We start from the raw sequence: 19,613 nt of genomic DNA, 5'->3' as shown, positions 1-19,613 counted from the left end.
AGGGAACCCGATGCTTCAAGAAGGATTCGGTCAACGGTGTGGCATGCTGCGAGAGGCCAGGTATGGCGAGGCCAGGAGAGCTTCCGAGAGACAGAGCAGAAGGAGGACATTCAGGAGCCGTGGCGGGAGCAGGTTCGGTGGTGGCCAAGGGAGAGTGACAAAGAACAGTCTGGTGGGGAGGCTGGGGAGTAACAGGCACAGAGAAGAGCAGCCTGAGGCCAGGCCAGCTCACAGTGGGCCTCTAGGCCCTAACTAGCCTCTTCCCCTTTCAGTCAAGTATTATTTAAATGTCTTTCCATTTCTTGGGGCGCCTGGGTAGCTCAGTTGGTTAAGCAACTCCCTTCGGCTCAGGTCATGATCTCAGGGTCCTGGGATTGAGCCCCGCATCGGGCCTCCTGCTCGGCAGGAGGCCTGCTTCTCCCTCTCCCACTCCCCCTGCTTGTGTTCCCTCTCTCACTGTCTCTCTCTCTGTCAAATAAATAAAATCTTTAAAAAAAAATAAATGTCTTTCCATTTCTTAAGAGATCATCTCTTATGGCCAATGGACACATGAAAAGATGCTCAACATCATTCATCTTCAGGGAGATGCAAATCAAAACTACAATAAGACACCACCTCACATCTGTCAGAATGGCTAAAATCAATGACACAAGACACAACAGGTGTTGGTGAGAATGTGGAGAAAGGGGAACCCCTGTGTACTGTTGGTGGGAATGCAAACTGGGCAGCCACTCTGGAAAACAGTATGGGGGTTCCTCAAAAAGCTGAACGTAGAACTACCCTACCACCCAGCAATCACACTACTGGGTATTTACCCAGAGAATACAACAACACTAATTCAAAGGGATACATGCACCCTGATGTTTATAGCAGCATTACTTACAATAGCCAAAGTAGGGAAGCAGTCCAAGTGTTCATCAATTGACAAATGGTTAAAGAATGAGTGTATATATATATATATATATATATATATATATAATGGAATATTACTCAGCCATAAAAAAGAATAAAATCTTGCCATTTGCAACAACATGGATGAAGCTAGAGAGTATTATACTAAGTAAAATAAGTCAGAGAAAGACAAATACCATAGGATTTTACTCATATGTGGAATTTAAGAAACAAATGGGCAAAGGAAAAAAAAAGACAGAGACAAACCAAGAAACAGACTCTTAACTATAGAGAACAGACTGATGGTTACTAGGGGGAGGCGGGTGGAGGGCTGGGTGAAATAGGGGATGGGGATTAAAGAGTAACGTGTGATTTTTAAAAAGAAAATGTAAAAGAGAGAGAGATTATTTCTTATTTTGTGCCCCAACCTGCAGCCCTATAAATTTTACTCACTGTTCTGCTGCTCCTCCTGGAGGCAACACAAAACACGACCAGCACCCCCACCCCCATTCAAGAGTCTGGCCAGGGGGTGCGTCCTGCCTCCTCCTCTCTCTGTCTCCTCTCCCCAGATTAAATGCTCCCATTTCTTTCCATTCTTCTTCCTCTCTTCACACGCCCATTTCTGCCTCCGTGCCTCTCCCCTGACCACGCTCCAGTCTTGGCCAGACCTGAACCCTGCCCACCTGTGTGGGTTCTGCGGGCACGCAGGGTGGGACCATCACCGCCCTCTTTCTAGATGCCGCGTGCTGCCAAAGCTGCCCCTCCCGTGGCCACGCTGCCCTCAATCATGGAACTAACTCTTAAGCGAGAAGAGAAGCTGAGGTTCTATAGGACCTAGACTAGAGTTCAGTATCTTAATTTATTTTTTATTTATTTATTTTTTCAATATCTTAATTAAAAAAAAAAAATCCTACAATTTGCAGATAAAGAGTCTGAGGACAGCCAAGGCCATGGAGCTAGTGACTAGTCACCGAACGGGCAGAGCCCCACACAGTGGGGGTGGCCAGCAGGGCCCAGGTAAGCACGAGCTGGGCCTGTGCCGGCTGCAGCAGGGGTACAGTGTGTGGGAAAGCAACAGTCCAAGGGCTATCAGTGGGAGCATAGACTGCTAGAAGCATCTTGGAGGGTACCCAAAAGAATTCCATCCTACAAAAATATAGGGCTCTTTACAGATCAATGTTTGAGGATGCTGTACCAGAGACGGCTAATTATCCCGTACTAGATGTTTCTCTCCCTCTTAACAATAGAAGCCCCAACTTTTCAAGGGGCACCCACCTACCCGGTGTAGAGATTCTATTTCCCAGGCTCTTGCACAGCCAGGTGTAGCCATGTGACCGCGTTCTGGCCAGTGGGTGTGAGCAAAAGTGATGCGCAACTTCTGGGGTATGAACTTAGACGTAAGGGGTCTTCTGTCTCGTCCCCCCTGCCCCCACCATCCAATACCTGGGATCTGGGCCCAGAGGATATGGTGCTGAGTCATCTTCAACCCTGTAGGCAAAGACAGAAGCCAAAAGGGATCTGCCTCCCTGACAGAGCAGAGCCACCCTGTCATTCTTATACTGCTTACACACCTACGAACAACCAGAGAGATCACTTCTACCTTGTTTCATTAAGCACCTGTTACTGTGGGTCTTTATTAAAGCAACTGAACTGTATCCCAACTAGCACAGATATTCATTCCTACGTTGTTTATAGGTTGTTTTATTTTTATTTTGTTTGTTTGTTGCTCTAAGTTTATTAATCCTCTCACGAAAAATCTACACAATCACCACAGATAAAGTTGCTGCAGAATCTTGACTCCTTCTGGTGTCCAATCTTCAGCTTGCTTGTTCCCAGCGCCAGCAGTGGCTTTTGCAGACCCCTTGACTTCCAGCATTCTGTTCTTGTGTTCCTTTCACTCTTTCCTTGAGGTCTTTTTCTTCGCATGCAGGCCATGTCTTGCAAGTCTATGTTTGGGTTCATTTTTGTTTGCATAATTCAAGGAATCATAAATCGTGCCAAAGCCAGTTGTCTCAACACCACCAAAATGGGTTCTGAATCCAGATACAAAATGACATCTTGTGTGGTTTTGTACATTTTGGCTCGTTTTTCCCAAATTCCTGTCTTAGGTACTGCTCCCTTTCCAAGGTGAAGAACAGCAATGAGTGTTTGTTTCTGCAGAAGTAGTCGGTTGGTCATGAACTTCCTGGTCCGGATAGTTACTGTGTCGTTCATGATGGCGGCCACGCTTCCAGCGCCCAGGGAGGAAAAGCTGTTTTTTCTTTTTTTCAGATTTTATTTTTAAGTAATCTCTACATCCAACGTGAGGCTCGAACTTACAACCCTGAAGATCAAGAGTCTACACGCTCCACCGACTGAGCCAGCCAGGCGCCCCAGGTTGTTTTGTTTTTAATGGAAACATTAAAAACTGTCCATCAGAGAGAAAGTGAGAAAAGAAGCCATGCTGACTCTGTACAATTAAGTACATGAAGTCATTATAAAAAGAATGAAATAGATGTGTATGTACACCGACTTGGAACAATGTCCCCGATATAATATTAAAATGCAAAAGGCAAGTGACGGGACAGTGAAGAAGATACTGTGGTTTAGTGAGCTTCCTGGCACAAGTCATTCCCTTCCTCCCCTCTAGAAGTGACAGAGGACATCGTCACCCTTGCCTTGGACGGAGTGGTGCTGTGAGGGCAGAGGCCTAGAATCGTGGCAGCCTTTTCGTGCCATGTGGAAAGACCCTAGAGCTGGTGTAGAGGGCAGGGGAGCAAACACTGTGTGGAGCCTCCAGAGAAAGGCCACACATCAAAAGGCAGATAACAGACAGACAACCAGGTCTGTGAGGACACTGACTGGCTACGTCAGTCCTTAATTGAAGTCAGCATGATATCTGGACTTGTGCAGCGACTGAACCTTCAAACTCCATTTTGCTTGTTGGTTTAAGTCAATTTTAGCTAGGTTTCCTTTCACTTCACAAAGAAGACTCTTTATAAGGAGAAGGATATTTGTTATAGCTTCATTTATAAGCAATATATTAGAAAATCTAAATTTCCTTTAAAAAAAAGGATTACAGAAGTAATGGTACTTCTAACCATGAAATGCTATGCAGCCAAAATTTTTTCAAAAAATAACTCTATGTGTGGTGATATGAAAAGATATACCCAAGATAGATCATTAAATGAAAAAAAAAAGGAGTGCAGAAGATTATGTAAAGTGCGCTACCATTTGTGTGAGGAAAAATAATGCATAAACTTACATGTTTATGCAAGTGCTTGAAATATCTCTTGAAGGATACTCAAGAAATTGATAACACCGGGGACCTGTCTAACTAGGAAACTGAGAAGGATGCTTATTTTTCACTGTACACCCTTTTTTCCTTTTTAAATTTTATACCATGTGCATATCATGCCTGTTCAAAAAATAAAGTTGCTTTAAAAAAATCTTTTTTAAAGAAAAAAAAAACTCCTAAATGATAGAGTAGGCACACGGGAATATTTTTAACTGTCACACGCACCCACATGCACACACAAGTTGTGTGTCTCCATGTTCCAAAAAGTCTGGAAGGAGATGCACCCAACAGCCCACAGCGGTTACCCCAGGGAGAGGAGCCGGAGCATGTGTGCGGGCAGCCGGGAACGATTTACCAGCTGAAAGCTCACTCCACGCTATTTCTTACTGTTCTAAACTTTACAGGCATCAGGTCGTTTCGTCCTTACCCCAGCAGCTGACGAAGATCAGCTCCATCACCCTAAATTAACAGGTGGAGATGTAGAGGCCCAAAGGGCTTCAAGTCACCTGCTCAGAACTCCCCCCTCGCCCCGCCCCCCCGCGCCCAGCTATTGAGCGCGGGGGCGGGTGAGCCTGAGCCGTGGGGCGGGGAGGGTGGTCGGCGGGGCCAGTTAGAGCCTCACCGGCCGCACTAACCCCGCCCTGCCGGCTCCCGGGGCAATGCGGGGGCGCGGGAAAATCCCTCGGTGCCCTCTTGTCACTGCAGCCCTTCCCACGTCACCCGTCGGTGGCGGCCCTCGCCCGTGTCTTCCTTCTCTCCTTTTGCACGTTGCTGCCAGAAATCACTCCCCTTCCCCCTCCCCGCACTTTATCTCAGCTGGAAAACAGGAACCTGGAGGCTGTGGGGGCCCCCACCGAACTGCATCGTGCTTAAGCTCTGGTCACATGCCCCATCCACCTTGGGAAATGCAATCTAAAGGGTTAGCAAGGTCTAGTGCTGCTGAGGTCTAGTGCTTCCTCCCCCAGGAGGAAGAGGATCCTCTGGTGGGACGGCCATGCTTTGGGGAGGACAGTTGTATACAATCTGACCCATTTAGGAATGCACATCCTTTCGGGACTCACCATTCCACTTTTAGGACTGTATCCTACAGAAATACTTGAACAAGTGTGCTGTCGGCAGGCAGCATTCCCATAATAGTTAAGGGCCATGAAATTCTATGCAGATGTCAAAAGAAATAAAGTAGTTCTGACTTATGAACAGGCACAGAGGATGCCGGTGGTGGACCGTTTAAAAGACAAGTTGCAAAGCAGTATGTAGAGTATAACCCAGGTTTTTTTTTAAAAACACAATAAAAACAATGTGTATGGAAACATGTATATATAGAAAATGGTCTGAAAGGATACATACTAAAATGACAATAGTAGGAAGCAGAATTAGAGAGGAAATGGGAGGAGAGGGAGAACTTTTCATTTTTTATCTGTATATTTCAATATTGTCCATATTTTTATACGAATAGTTCAGTTTTGTAATTACACTTAAAAAATTAGCAACAATACATGAACTTTTCATTACCCAAGCAGCAGCTTGCCAACTGTCCCTATTCCCTTATCTGTCCCTCGTTCCCACAAAAGGTCTTGTCTGCTCCTTCTACAATTTCCTATCTTTGGGCCTCAGACTCCTGAGCTGGCTGCAAGACCCCAGAGCCCCTCCAAACCACACTCACTAATCCCTCCCTAATCTCGGCTCCCCAGCAGCTCACACCAGCTGCTGTCTCCTGTGGGAGGAGGGCAGGAGTCCCCTTAGTTGATGCCCATCACAAAAAGAGGAGCAACAGAAAAAAAAGAGAGAGAGAGAGAGGAGCAGCTGTGGCCCTCTGGATGCTCAGAGCTCTGGGATATGGGCCCAGCTTCTCCCTAAAAAGTGTATTTCTTCCTCTCCTTCCTGACACCCACAGTGCTGTCAAAGCTTTTTCTAAGAATCGTGTAGGACTCGAAGATGGTCTTAACCAACACTCTCACCTGGCAGGTGAGGATGCTGCATCCAGGCCAAGCCTTTGCCACCTTCTTCTCTCCAAGTGGAGTCCCTTAACAGTTCCAGAGTCCGCAGACTCACTTTGTTAACTGCTGAGTGAAGGGATTGCATCAGACAAGCAGCCGTCTACACCCGTGGTTCTCAGGCATGATGGTGCACTGGAATCACCGGGGGAGATCTGCAAACTACCGACATCTGGATCTTACCCCTAGAGGTTCTTTTTTTATTTTAACTGGAAGGTGGCCTGAGCACTGGGATTTTGTTATTCCCCAGGTGTTCCCAATGTGCAACCATAGCTGAGAACCACTAATGTGATATGTGATGTGATGTGTGTGTGTGTGTCTACACCTGCTGTGTGCATATATAATCCATGCGTGGAAACCTATACGCTCAGACAATATGCAAAACTGGATTTCCCAATACACCAAGTAACATGTGCTGCTGAGGTCACCAGCAAAGCAAGACATCCCCCCAAAAAGTGTGATATTTAAAAAATGAAAAAGTCATCATGGGGAAAATCAGAATCGTTATTGGGCTTTTTTACTTATTTTTCGATGTGGTTTTTCTTGTATTACGTGTGGGGGAAAGGGGCCCCACAATCCTTTCCCAGCTGAGCCCTGATCTAGCCCTACACATCCACAAAGAGGGCTGTTTGCCCAGAATTGTGCTCAGGTTTTTTGGTAGAAAACGTCCAGTCCCTCTGAGGGAGGGATAGGGCAGATTTGTCACCTGATTCCCCCAGGGGAAAGGCCCAGAGCCCTGACACTGAGGGTCAGAGGAGCCCCAGGGGAGCTGTGTTCCCAGTCCTCCAGGAGCTCCAGGCCCTGCATACCCTCCTACGGGAATGGGGTGACTGAGATAAGCACACCTCTATATCTGCAGATGGCCCCAGGTATTTGGGGTTCTGACCTCAGGGCAAGGTGCCCACATTTATGAGATGTAAGTATGGGCCTGCCTGGAACAGACGAGACTTGGCCAACTTCCAGGTCATTTCCAAATCTAAGTTCGATGAGTCAGGTATACAAAGCAAATCCAGAAGACCTTGTGAAAGTCCTATGAGGAATTGATTAGTTGATTTTTTTTTAATATTTTATTTATTTATTTGACAGAGAGACACAGCGAGAGAGGGAACACAAGCAGGGGGAGTGGGAGAGGGAGAAGGCAGGCTCCCCACGGAGAAGGGAGCCCGATGCGGGGCTCGATCCCAGGACACCGGGATCATGACCTGAGCCGAAGGCAGATGCTTAACGACTGAGCCACCCAGCGCCCCAGATTAGTTGACTTTGATCTGGGCGATCAGGGAAGGCTTCCTGGAAGGGATAAAATTTGAACTGTGCCTTTAAAGATGAGCAGGATTCAAGAGGAAAGGAGAGAAAGAAGCTAGGGCTGTCTCATTCCTTCTCTCTCCCATCTTCTCCTTGACCTCAGAGAGCCGGGCTCTGGCCCAGGAGCCTTCTGCAGCCTTGAGGGGACAGAGAGCTCTGGGAGTGGCCTGGAAGGAAGGCAGGGGATCCTTCCCTCTCACTGACCTCCTTGTGTGACTATCAGCCCCACTACTGAGCGTGCCTATCTGGACCAGCTGGGCTCAGTCCTGTCTCCTCTGGCCTGGCTTTGAGGCCCTCCATGTTCTTCCGAAGCCCCCAGGCCCACCCCTCAGTGTATCAGAGCCCCAAGTCACAGCAGGGAGAAATGCCCTTAGGTCTTCCCTGTAGGTCTTGGAGCCAGAATCGCAACCTGCCTCAGAAAGACCTAGAGAGCTTTAAAATATCCAGAGGTCAGGACCCTAGTCCACACCTGCAGTATCTGACTGCCCTGGGATGGGGTGTATGCTTCATGAAGGTTTTTCCAGGGCTGCCGATGGCCATCCAGGGTTGAGAGCTGTGGCCAGTGCCAAAAGGTAGGGGAGAGAGGAAGGAAGACAAGATGGAAGGGGGGGGCAGCTGCCCAGGGGAAAGGCTCAGGGGCTCTGACATGGGTAGAGTACAGGGCCCAGCAGGGAGGGGCTCTCTAGGAAACAAATGTGCAGTAGGCAGCCCCTGAATTCTGCCTCTGTTCCCCAGGGTCTCAGGGCAGGACCAGGGACACCTGCTCGCCACCAGCCAAGGGACAAAGATACAAAAGGCCCCCAAAGAGGGCCTCCTATTTTCTCTAGTCGGTGCCTCCAAGGGAGCAAAGACGATGTCCTTTGGTTGCTACTGTCTCCCCAGGGCCTGGCCCATAGTAGATGCTCAATAAACACCTGTCCAATGAAATGGCTGGATGAACTTTAAACACCAGCCCTTTTCCTGTGTCAGGACCGGCACAGTTTTCTCAGACTATGGGTTCCTTGAACAGAACAGGTGAGGAGACCTTTGGGAAAGCGGGAGGGTTCCTTCTCCATCCTCCCACTGACTCCACTTCCTCGGGGTTTTGGATTCAAGATGTAAGTGGGGGGTAGCTGTTGGCTGCTCAAAGCTGCCCTTCCAAACCAGAAGGCTGTAGGATGGAGGAGAGGGAGAGAAGGGCTGGGTGGGGAGAGGCACAAGCAGAGGAGTGTGCTGGGAGCATGCAGGGGCTGCCGGCACCCTGAAAGGTGTTTGATTGTCCAGAGAGAAGGGGGAGAGCCAAGGGAAAGCCCCACCTGGTCGCTGAGCTCCCAGGAATCTTGTTCCAGAGGCTTGGTGGAGAGGACCCAAAGCCCCACCACTCGGTGTCCCACGCCCGAGCGGGGTCCCACCCCAGGCGCATCCCCTCAGGCCTGGAAACACTTCCCCACAGGTGGCAGGAGCACAGGGTCAGCCTGTCCCAGCCTCAGGGCTCTGACATTCCCACACATCCTGACCTCCAGACCTCAGCCTTCAGCCACGGTCCCTCCAGCCCTGACACGCACCCCGCAACCGCTCCCGTCACCAACCTTGTCCTGCCCAGAGGGGCCCGGCTGCCGCGGGGATGGGAACAACTCAGGGCTGATGAGTGGCTCAAGGCCCACAGGGGCACTGCTGTGGAGGAGGCGCTGAAGCTGGCAGCTCTTGGCCCCAGACCACCGCTCCCCCAGCCCCCCAACCCCCCCGGGAAGGGGCAGGGTACTGGGGAGGAGGGCCGGCTACCTGCTGCTCCTACATTATGGCCAGGGCGGCCGTGATGTGGGCACAGACTGCTGGAGTTGCAAAGTCCCCAAAGTTCGCAGTCAGAGAAACTGAAGCCTCGGGATACTTGGCGAAGCCCCACAGATGGTGAGTGTGGAGCTGGGACTCAGACCCAGCTGCCCTCCTTCTGGAGAAGGGCTCCTCCACCAGCCCACTTCAGAGCCTTTGGCCTGGAGCCCGAGGGAGAACCAGTTACCTGGCCTGGCATATGAGTTGCTAGACCAGTTTTCCGTCTATATATATATATACATACATACACATAGATAGATAGATAGATAGATTTTATTTATTTATTTGAGAGAAAGACAAGAGAGAGCATGGGGGGGGCGGGCAGAGGGAGAGGGACAAGCAGACTCCTTGCTGAGTGCAAAGTCAGATGCTGCTGGATCCCAGGACCCTGACATCATGACCTGAGCCGAAGTCAGATGCCCAACCGACTGAGCCACCCACATGCCCCTAGAACAGTTTTCTGGAACACTATATAAATCAATAAACAGGCCTTCCTGTGCCCCCACCCAGTCTGATGCACACGGAGGGCTGAGTTACAGCTCCCTCTCCCCTACCCCAAAGTCTCTCTGCATCAAAATCACTGGGTTGCTTGATTTTTTAAAAAAGATTTATTTATTTATTTTAGAGAGAGGTTGTGGGGGAGGGAGGGCCAGAGGGAGAGAGAGAACCCTGAGACCATGACCTGAGCTGAAATCAAGAGCCAGCCACTCAACGGATGGAGCCACCCAGGCGTCCCCGGGCTGCTTGATTAAAATGCAGATTCCTGAGCCCCATCCCAACGTTCCAAACCGGAATCTCTATGGATGGAGTCCGGGCATCTGCCTTTTCCTCTAGACCCCTCCCCAACCTTCACAACTGCCCTCAACCAGCTCCCCAAATTTGGCCAATATGCGTGTCTACAATACACATCCAGACCTGTCTTCCAGCGATCCTGCTTCAGGATGGCGGAGGTTGGGCCTGGGAGTCTGCATTTGTTGCAAGCATACTCCCGGACCACTGGGAGACATTTCACCATTTGGGGCAAGGTTTGCAATGAAGAATCCTAGGAAGTGTCGGCAGATGGGCCTGGGCTATAGTACCTAATGACTGTATAGGACTGTCTTCCTGGGATAGGGCCCAGAGGTTTTACAAATTCCTCAAAGTGGTCCCTTCTCCTGCCCTGCCCCTCTCCTCCCGCCACCCCCACCCCCAGTAGTTCCTTAGGATGCAGCCATTGTGACCTAGGGGGATTTCAGAGGCAAAGCCAGGACTGTGCTGTGATCACCGTGAGCTTAGGCCTTGGGCGCCCAGCCCTCCTTGCCCCTGGAGGGGAGCTGTGTGTACGTCTGTGGGAGTGGGAGGGAGGCCCAGCTCTGGTGTGGGAGACTCAGACCCAGTTAGGTTAACTCTTTCCTGTGAAGAGCCAGCCTCTGTGTCCCTGCACGCCCTTATTGCTCCAGCTGCCATATTCCCCGTGGGAGTGGCCTTCAGAGTGGGGTGAGGGACCGGTGGAGGGGAAGAAAGGAAAGCATCACTCTCTGTCTGAGTAGTACCGGCATTTCTCTCCCTGGTGTCTGCACCCCAACAGGAGATGACCTTGTGAAAATGATGTGACACTCTTTCTGCTGTGGATGCCTGCTTTGGAAAGCTGGCTGGGCTTAGGGGCTCAGCCATGTGTGTGCATGTGCACGTGCGTGTGTTGTACAAATGCAGATGCAAACGTGGGTTGGGTGAGTCACAGGGGCGGGGGGGGTCCGGCTTCTGAGAGTGCTGTACGGGTGAGCGCAGGCCCAGAAGCAGATGAGTGTATTTCAGCTGTAAGAGCTCGTGCTCAGCGGGGTGCACCGGGTGGCCAGGCCCTCGGGAGTTTATTTGAAAGCCATCTTGAATGAGCACACTGTCCTTCCCATAGCCTTGGCCCCCCAGGAAGAGCAGGCCGAGGGGCTGTCCTTGACATTTCATCGCATCTGGAACCCCAGCCCTGTCTGAATACGGGAGGTGTTTTGAAGTTACCTGCCGATCTCATCTGTGAGGATCTGGTTGCAGGCATAGGTGTGTCTGGCCTCCTGGTGAACCCAGGGCTGGCCCTGGGGCAGTGAGGGGAGGAGGCGGCAGGCCGAGGTGGTTCCGACTGGAAGCTGCCCAGGACTGCCCCTCCCTGCCCAGGGCTGAACCCTGGATTCTGCCTGGCCTTGGACCCACGCCCCCCACCCCTTCTGCCCACTACTATGCCTTCTCCCCAGAATTGAACGTAGGAGTGGGGACAGGTGAAAAGCATTACTGTTCTCTTCCTGCCAACTCTCCCAACCCTCGGCTTACCGGGGGGATAATAGCCTGCACATCACAGACGCCCGATGCACACCAGGCGACAAGCTGGGCCTGTTGCCAGGCAGCCAGGGGCATTGCCTTATTGCCAGACACCCCGCCTCACTCACCCCCCACACGGGGACTGTCCCTGCCCGTCAGATGGCCAGCATGTTCCAGTCCCCAGCACAGGGACTGCCCAGGCACCATCACCAGGGTTGGAGGCTCCATAAGGAGAATGGCCCTCTCGAACCACCCCCACCTCCTCCACTCATCCCCACCTTTTACCCAAGATTCAGACTCAGCAGGTGCCATCCCTGCCCCCCCCCCCCAAAGCATCCAGGTGGGTCTGCAGTCGCTGGGCCTATCTGCCTTCACACTGAGGTGCTGGTGTTCCCAGGCTCTCCTCCGGGATGTCTGCATTCCAGAAAAGGACAGATAGCCAAGAATGGAATTTCAGGTAGTGGAGTGCAGTGGTTATGAACCTGAACTCAAGAAGTTCAAATTGCAGATCTTGAGCTGGGCAAGGTGCTTAACCTCCCGGTGCCTCCAGGTCCTCAGCTGTGAAAAGGGGGCGATAATAAGGCCCACCTCGCACCCCGCAAAGTTGCTGCGAGAACGAAGTGAGAACGTGGTCCCTGAGGTCTGTGAGTGTAAGTGAGCAGGAGACACTATTATAATCTGTGGTGTTTCCAGGACCAGATCTGTTTAGAAGCGGAAACGTCTCTGAGTGCCTCTCAAATCGCCTGCAACTTTGCTTTCTTACTAACCCAGCCGCCTGGCCGAGACTCACTTTCAGGGAGCTGGTGGAGGGTCCGTCTGACCCGGGTTAGGAAATCAGGGCCCTTGAAATGTAAATGAGGATTGTGTCTGGAACAGCCAGTTCGCCAGGAAAGAGATGGAGGTGCCTTGCCCCTGGGAAGAGAGCAGGAAAGCTCTAAGGTTGTGGGGGGAGGGGAAGAGGGGGAGGTGGCCCCTGGTCATCAGACCACTATGTGGAGAGCTGAAGAAATCTGTGATGTACCAAGTCCAATCCTATCACTGTACAGATGGAGAAACTGGGGGCCTTACCCACTGGTGAGTATTTACATCTTCTGAGACTCAGTTTCCCCATCTTCAAAACTGAAGGTGTAACCTCTGTTCTGCCCAGCTGCTGGGTATATGTAGGAGGCAGTGGAGGTGAGGTGGTGAAGGCCCTTGAGAGAAGCGTGCTCTCTGCCATAGGGGGCACCATGGCAGGGAGCAGGGCTAGTCAGGCAGAGCTGGGGTGTGGGGCCCAGCCAGTTTGCTTACCACTGACCCATACCCATAAGGAGGGAAAGCAGTCCAGGCCAACCCCGTGGGAGTAGGGCAAAGGATGAACTGAGGGCAGTAGCCCCCCAAAGAACCCTTGGAGGCTGGTTTCGCATCACCAGCCCCTGTTCTGTGTCTTCTCCTGGATCATATTTGTGCTGCCCTAATTTCTAAGAGTTTAGACACTCCTTTGGGGAATCAAACTCATCAGGGGAATAAAAATTCAATTCAGTTCTCCACTAAAACCATTTCCTCTGTTGAAACACTTTGCACAGACGTCAGAATCTGACAAATCCAGGTTTGAATCCCCATCCCACCACTTACCAGTGGAACAACATGGAAGAAACCTGGGTTCTTGGAGCTTCAGGTTCTCCATTGACAAAGCTGGAAGAGTCATCTCTGCCTTGAAGGCTTGATGAGAAGATTAAATTAATTCAATGATTTATTTCAGCAAGCCTGTACTGAGCATCTATGGTGGGCCAGGCCTTGAAGATACAGCTAAGAGTACAAGACACACGGGGTCATGTGCTCATGGGGCCTTCAGACAAGTATTACCCCATCATGACCCCAATATTGATGTTACCAATTGTGTTGAGTACTACGGAGAAATAGTACTCATGAGGAAGAAGTGTGAGCTCAGTTTTGAAGGATAACTTGGTGTGTTCTCTTTCGTTGACTCTAATACACGATTGATTGATGACATACTTTTATTTTGGATAACATGGAGAAAGAAAATGTGTGCCAATTAACCATGACATAGGACATTCTTACCCCTAGAAATGTTCTTTTGTGCTTCCTGAAAAAGTTCTTTTAGACTTTCCTTCAGTCCCAGAGGAGTTTCCAATCTCCCACCCAATTTAAAACCAAAGGGTAACATCAGAGATCAGTGTGGGGTAAAATCCAAGAGAAAGGCACTGTTCTCTGCAGCAAGTTTGCCTGATATAAAACCCCTGGGTTGGTAGCAGATAGGCTTCCAGGTACAGGTTCCATGGAAAGGGGGAGATAGAATAAGAGGGCTATGTGGAGCCAGCATGGAGAAGGGCAGGAAGGGTGAGGATGGGGTCTTGGCTGTGTGCTGCTCCCTGCTGGGCTCAGCTTTGGCCGAAAAAGAAGAGTGGCAGGAGGAAAAGAGCCAAATGCCAAACCAAGGGAGTCTGTAAAATGCATCCTGCTGTCAGAGATTTAAAAGATGCATGTTCCACAGAAGCACAGAGCACCCCAGTTCCCAGATCTTGGTTTCTAAATACCATTCTCTGCTAAAACAAAAAATAAAAAAACAAAAACAGGCCACTTTGGGAAAACAGCCAATTCCAGGGCTGGCTCAGGGAAAGTACAAGATGACCCTGGAACATCTTGTGCTAGAATGTGACGATGTGCTAAAAAAAAATAATGAGGACATGTCAATAGGAATGGAAGCCAGTGTAAAAGGGTTTCTACTGGACAAATTTGGCATCATTTGAGCACTGAAATAAGTAATAAGGTTTATAGATGATAAGCCAAAGAATAAAATAACAATCCATGAGTCCATCTGATATAAAGAAATAAATGAATAAACAAATGAATGGGGGGAAAAAGAACACTCTTCCTTAACAAAGAATGCTAAGAAACAAATGTAGAAAAAATGATGGAATTATGAAATCATCATTTGCTAATCACCACGATGTTAATCATTTCAGGCAAGAATCATGAATGGAGGGGCGCCTGGGTGGCTCCAGTTAAGCGTCTGCCTTCGGCTCAGGTCGTGATCCCAGGGATCGAGCCCCACGTTGGACTCCCTGCGCAGTGGGGAGCCTGTTCCTCCCTCTCCCTCTGCTGTTCCCCCTGTTTGTGTTCTCTCGCTCTCTGTCCAGTAAATACATAAAATCTTAAAAAAAAAAAAGAGAGAGAATCATGAATGGATGCTACCAGTAGCGGATGATCAGAGTAAGACTGTACACAGAGCGGAAAATTCTTCTTCTTTTGCTCTAAAGACGTTGGTAGGACAGCTGGAGATATTTGAATAAGGTGTGTAGATCGGACAACAGAACTGTATCCATACAAATTTTCCGATTTTGATAAATGTACTGTGGTTATTCATTATATGAGAATGTCCTTCCTTTTAAGAAATACAGGCTGGGGGCACCTGGGTGGCTCAGTCAATTGAGCGTCTCTTGGTTTTGGCTCAGGTCGTGATCTCAGGGTGGTGAGATGGAGCCCAGCATGGGAATCTACATTCTGTGTGGAGTCTGCTTAGGACTCTCTTTCCCCCTCCCCCGGTCCCTCCCCTCCGTGTGCTCTCTCTCTAATAAATAAATAAATAAATCTTAAAAAAAAAAAAAAAGAAACACATGCTAAGTATTTAGGGATAAAAGGGCATGGCTGTCACCTACTCTTAAACAGTTCAGAAAAAAAAGTATATAAATCAAACACAAACACACACACACACCACACGTGTGCGCACACACACACACACACAGAGGAAAAAGATATTGATAAAATGGTGGTATGGTGGTAAGTGGAGAACATTTCCCAGGAAAAAAAATAAGCCTGACTACCAATTTCCATGGTGTATATACTCTGCCTCCATGGCCAGTTTCCGGTGACCCACGTGAGGTCACTGAACAGGAGTCAGGAGCAGGTTGCACGGGTGGTTCCCGTATCCAGCACACCTGTATGAAAGTAAACACGGTAGAACGCCAACGTTTGGGGAAACTGAGTGCAGGGTATATAGGAAGATTTGTGCTCCTTTTCTGCAACTTTTAGGTAGTCTGAGATTATGTCAGAGTCAAACGTTGGCTTTTGAAAACGGGGCTCATACAACTGATCAAATCTGGTAAATGAATTGGGGAAGACAGTCAAGGAGCATCCAAGTAGAGAAGCTGAGTGTGTAAAGCCCAGAGGCTGAAAAAGCACAATTCATTTGAAAACCCAAACCAAGGAAAGCCTGAGTGCTGGGGGCAGAGGAGCCGAGAGATTGGTTGGGGTTTATAGGCCATTTCGAGGGTTTGGGTCCCGAGGAGGACAGCAGGGAGAAGTCACCCAAGCACTTTGAGCAGTGGGTGGGGGGAACGTGGCCTTATTTGCTTTTATCGCTCTGGCCCCTGGCTGACCCTCAATAAACGGTGGCCATTAATACTGCTGCTCTCTGCTGTCACTTCCCCAAGGGGCCTTTTTGCTCAATTGGAGTTGACAGCAGGCGGCCCCATGCGCACAGGCTGCTAGGCCCAGCCCCACCTTACCCCCTCAGACCCAGTCAGACCTGCTTTCTATGCACACAGTGCTCCCCCTTCTCCATCAGCTTCCTTCTGTCTGTCTTGGTTTCTAGTCTGGGAGTCCCAGAGCCCAGGGGGGCCTGGAGAGGTTTGAGTTCAAGGTGGAATGAATGGGCTGTTTGATGGGAATCTCCCAGGGCAACCTCCAGGCTTGGTACAGTGTGAGTGGCTGTGGGCTTCCCTTTTTTTCCAGATGAATCACTGCTCTGTGTGTCTGTGACTCTGAGTGCCCTCCCCCTGACGTGCCCCCGGGGTCCTTCGGTAGCAGGAGCACAGCCACGTGCCCTGTGCCCAGTATCCTGCTAGGCATTCCTGTGAGATTCCTCACCCACCCTGCCGGCAGCGCTGCGAGGGCACGCCTCGTGACGTCCATTTTGCCGGGCAGCAAACTGAGGCTTGAAAGCTTTACTGGACTGTTCAAGTTCACACAGCTGACCCAAAGATTTCACCTAGGCCATCTGACCCCTCAAGCCTGCACTTCTGCCCATCCTCCCCAGGCCGTGTCTCTCAGCCTGGGCATCGGTATTGCGGGCACCCAGGCCGGGTGGACAGGCGGGTTGGGAGTGGCCGAGGGCTCTGCTGGGCCAGGAAGGTGTTCAGTGGGACGTCCTCCATGAGCTCTGGTTTGGCCAGGCCGGTTGCCATGGCAATAGCCAGGTTTGGGGGAGTCGGAGGCCAGCAGGGCAGGGTCTTCTGAATCACTGGATGTTTATTCTGCGGTGAACCCCTTCCAGAGTCCTCTGGGACTGCACGTGGCCACCAGGAGTGACTCAAAGGGCCAGGGTGAAGGCACAGGTTCTCTGCGAGGATGAAGCCCAGAGGCCTTGGCCAGGGCACCCCTCACCCACCTGGTCTCACCAGCCCTGCTCTGGTGGCACCCACCAGGAAGACCCCGGGCTTTTGCTTTCAGCTCCCAGGTCCCCAGACTAGGTAGAACCCAGGCAAGAACACAGATTTGGGGCCACAGGGAGTTAATCCCTCCTTGATTTATTCATTCTTTTACCAACTACTGATTGCTTGCCCACCATCTACCAGTCACCGCACAGGGTGCTGTGACCTGGGGTCAGCTTCCAGAAGCCAGACAGGCTCTGCACCCCTGGAGCTGCCCTTCCCAGGGGCTGGAAGACCCCATCCATGCTTTCTGTGTCACATTGGGCAAGTCACTTTCCCTCTCTGAGCTCATCTGCAAAATGGGGCCCATCATGCCCACACTGCAGGGATGCTGGTGTGGATGAGACCCTATATTTGAAGCATTTACCTGGGAGCCCAGCACATAGTGGGGCTAACTAGGCAGTTATAACATAAATGTCTGTAGGCTGCTCACCTTTCCCTCCAGCCTCAGAAGGAGCCCAGTAACGATCAAATTCACAAATGAGGAGCCCCAGGCTCTGGACCCTGAAGCTCATTGTGAGGCAAAATCTCACTACTGACCCAGTTCGAGAGACCGGCTCTTCCATCATCAGGCCTGTGACCTTAGCCTCAGTTTGCCCATTTGTAATGTGGGACTGATCCCCCCAGCACTTACAGGAGGGAGAGGACCTGAGCTGATGGGCAGTACCACAGTGGACCCTTGACCATTCAGCTCCACCCTCCGGGCCACCCCCAGAAGAGCCCAGGGCTACATCCCCCAGGCCTGGTAAGACTCCACCCTGGCCTCCCATCCTGGCCTCCCTCCCCAGAGCAACTAAATTTTTCCCTACGATATGGGTTTCAGCAGTTTTCTGTTGATCTGATTCAAATTTGATTTTCTAAGCCGGTCTACCCTAGCCAAGGGGAAAGGTCCCTCCCAATACCTATTCAGGACCCTGACCCCTCTGCTCCCTATCTGTCTCACGCCCCCACCCCCCCCACCCCAGCCCCCGTCGGCCCCAAGCTGGTGTGCAGAGGCAAGAACCTAATTATGTGACCCACCCCAACACTGCACACCGGGCCAGTTGTCACAGAAGGAGCCCTGCCTGATGTCCTCAAGGTCAGCCTGAGAACGGCCCTCTACAGCCTCAGCACAAGGCAGGCCTGCTGGGGGACAGGAAGGTCAGCTGGGCTGATTACAGGGGGGAGCAACATGCCCCCAAACCCACACTTGGGGAACCAGCAAAGGAGAAAAACATTTAAGAATTTCGTATTTGATACTTCAGAATATGCGAAACTACAAAGTAATCATCATGGGAAAACTCAAAATGTTGGAGCGCTTCCTCACACTTAACTTTGTGGCCTAGTGTTGATATTATTTTGTACGGCTCCTGGTGGTGGGGATGGCCTACTCATTTTGGAGTTTGCTGCCTCTGGAAGTCTTAAGCAAGGTCTGGGAAATGGAAGTGGAAGCACAGTCTGTGGGATCCCCCCAAGCCTGTCCCTGGAGGACAGAGGGACGATGTCGTCCTCTAGCTTCTGTCAGACACCAAAGGAGGTGAGCTTAAGTTTGGCTGGAGGTGGTGCTCATGAGTTAATCCAGGATTTTCTTCTCTCCACTCTTGAAGTTTCTGCTTCTCGGGCTGGATGTCTGTCAGGGTGCACAATTACACCAGGACAGGGCCTACAGAGCGGCTGATGGCTGTCATTTGTGGGTGAGAAGTTGATGGGCTGGGAGGAAGCTGTTGGGGGTGCCTGGAAGGATGACAGAGGACATGCAGAGATGAAGAAACTCCCAGCCAGCCCAGGCCCTGAGCTGGAAAATCAGGAACAAAGGATCCAGGCAAACCATGAAAGAACAGGACAGGCAGACTGACAGGCCTAGCAAACACATCCCCTGTGAGGAGGTCAGAAAACGCTTGGACAGCAGAAGGAAAGGATGCAGATGGCAGGAGAGAAGGTCTGAGGATTTCTGTTCCATTCTGTTCTGTTCTCTGCTTTTTTCTCTTTTCTTTTCCCTCCGTCCCTTCCTTCCTTCCTTTCTTTCTTTTTAAATAGACTTCATTTTTTAGAGCATTTTTAAGTTCACAGCAAAATTGAGCAGAAAGCACACAATTGTCACATACCCCTGCCCCCACTCCCAGCCTCCCCTGCCATCAACATCCCCACCAGAGCGGTATATTCATTACAGTCGATGAACCTATGTTGACACATCATTATCACCCAAGTATATGGTTTACATGAGGGTTCACACTTGGTGTTGCACATTCAATGGATTTTGATAAATATGTAACAGTACAAATCAACCAATATGGCATCATACATCATAGTTTCGCTGCCCCAGGAATCCTCTGTGCTTCACCTATGCATCCCTCCCTCCCACCTAACCCCTAGCAACTACCGATCTTTCTACTGTCTCCATAGTTTTGCCTTTTCCAGAATGCCATATAGTTAGAATGTATTTAGCGTTTTCCGATTGGCTTCTTTCACTTACTAAATGTGGATTTAAGTTTTCCCAATGTCTTTTCATGGTTTGATAGCTCATTGCTTTTTAGTGCTGAATAATATTCTATTGTCTGGGGGCGCCTGGGTGGCTCAGTTGGTTAAGCGTCTGCCTTCGGCTCAGGTCATGATCCCAGGGTCCTGGGATGGAGCCCTACGTGG

At 50.4% G+C, this 19,613-nt stretch overlaps 1 pseudogene; it reads right to left on the bottom strand.

Moving 5' to 3' along the window:
• Window positions 1-2,785: 2,785 nt before the first annotated feature.
• LOC114196850 (small ribosomal subunit protein eS24 pseudogene) lies at window positions 2,786-3,105 on the bottom strand (annotated as a pseudogene).
• Window positions 3,106-19,613: the final 16,508 nt, after the last annotated feature.

The sequence above is a fragment of the Eumetopias jubatus genome, unplaced genomic scaffold, assembly GCF_037043125.1.
Source record: "Eumetopias jubatus isolate StellerSeaLion01/CBP00866 unplaced genomic scaffold, mEumJub1_p1.0 scaffold_7, whole genome shotgun sequence".
NCBI lineage: Eukaryota > Metazoa > Chordata > Mammalia > Carnivora > Otariidae > Eumetopias > Eumetopias jubatus.
This window is presented reverse-complemented; position numbering and strand designations above follow the sequence as displayed.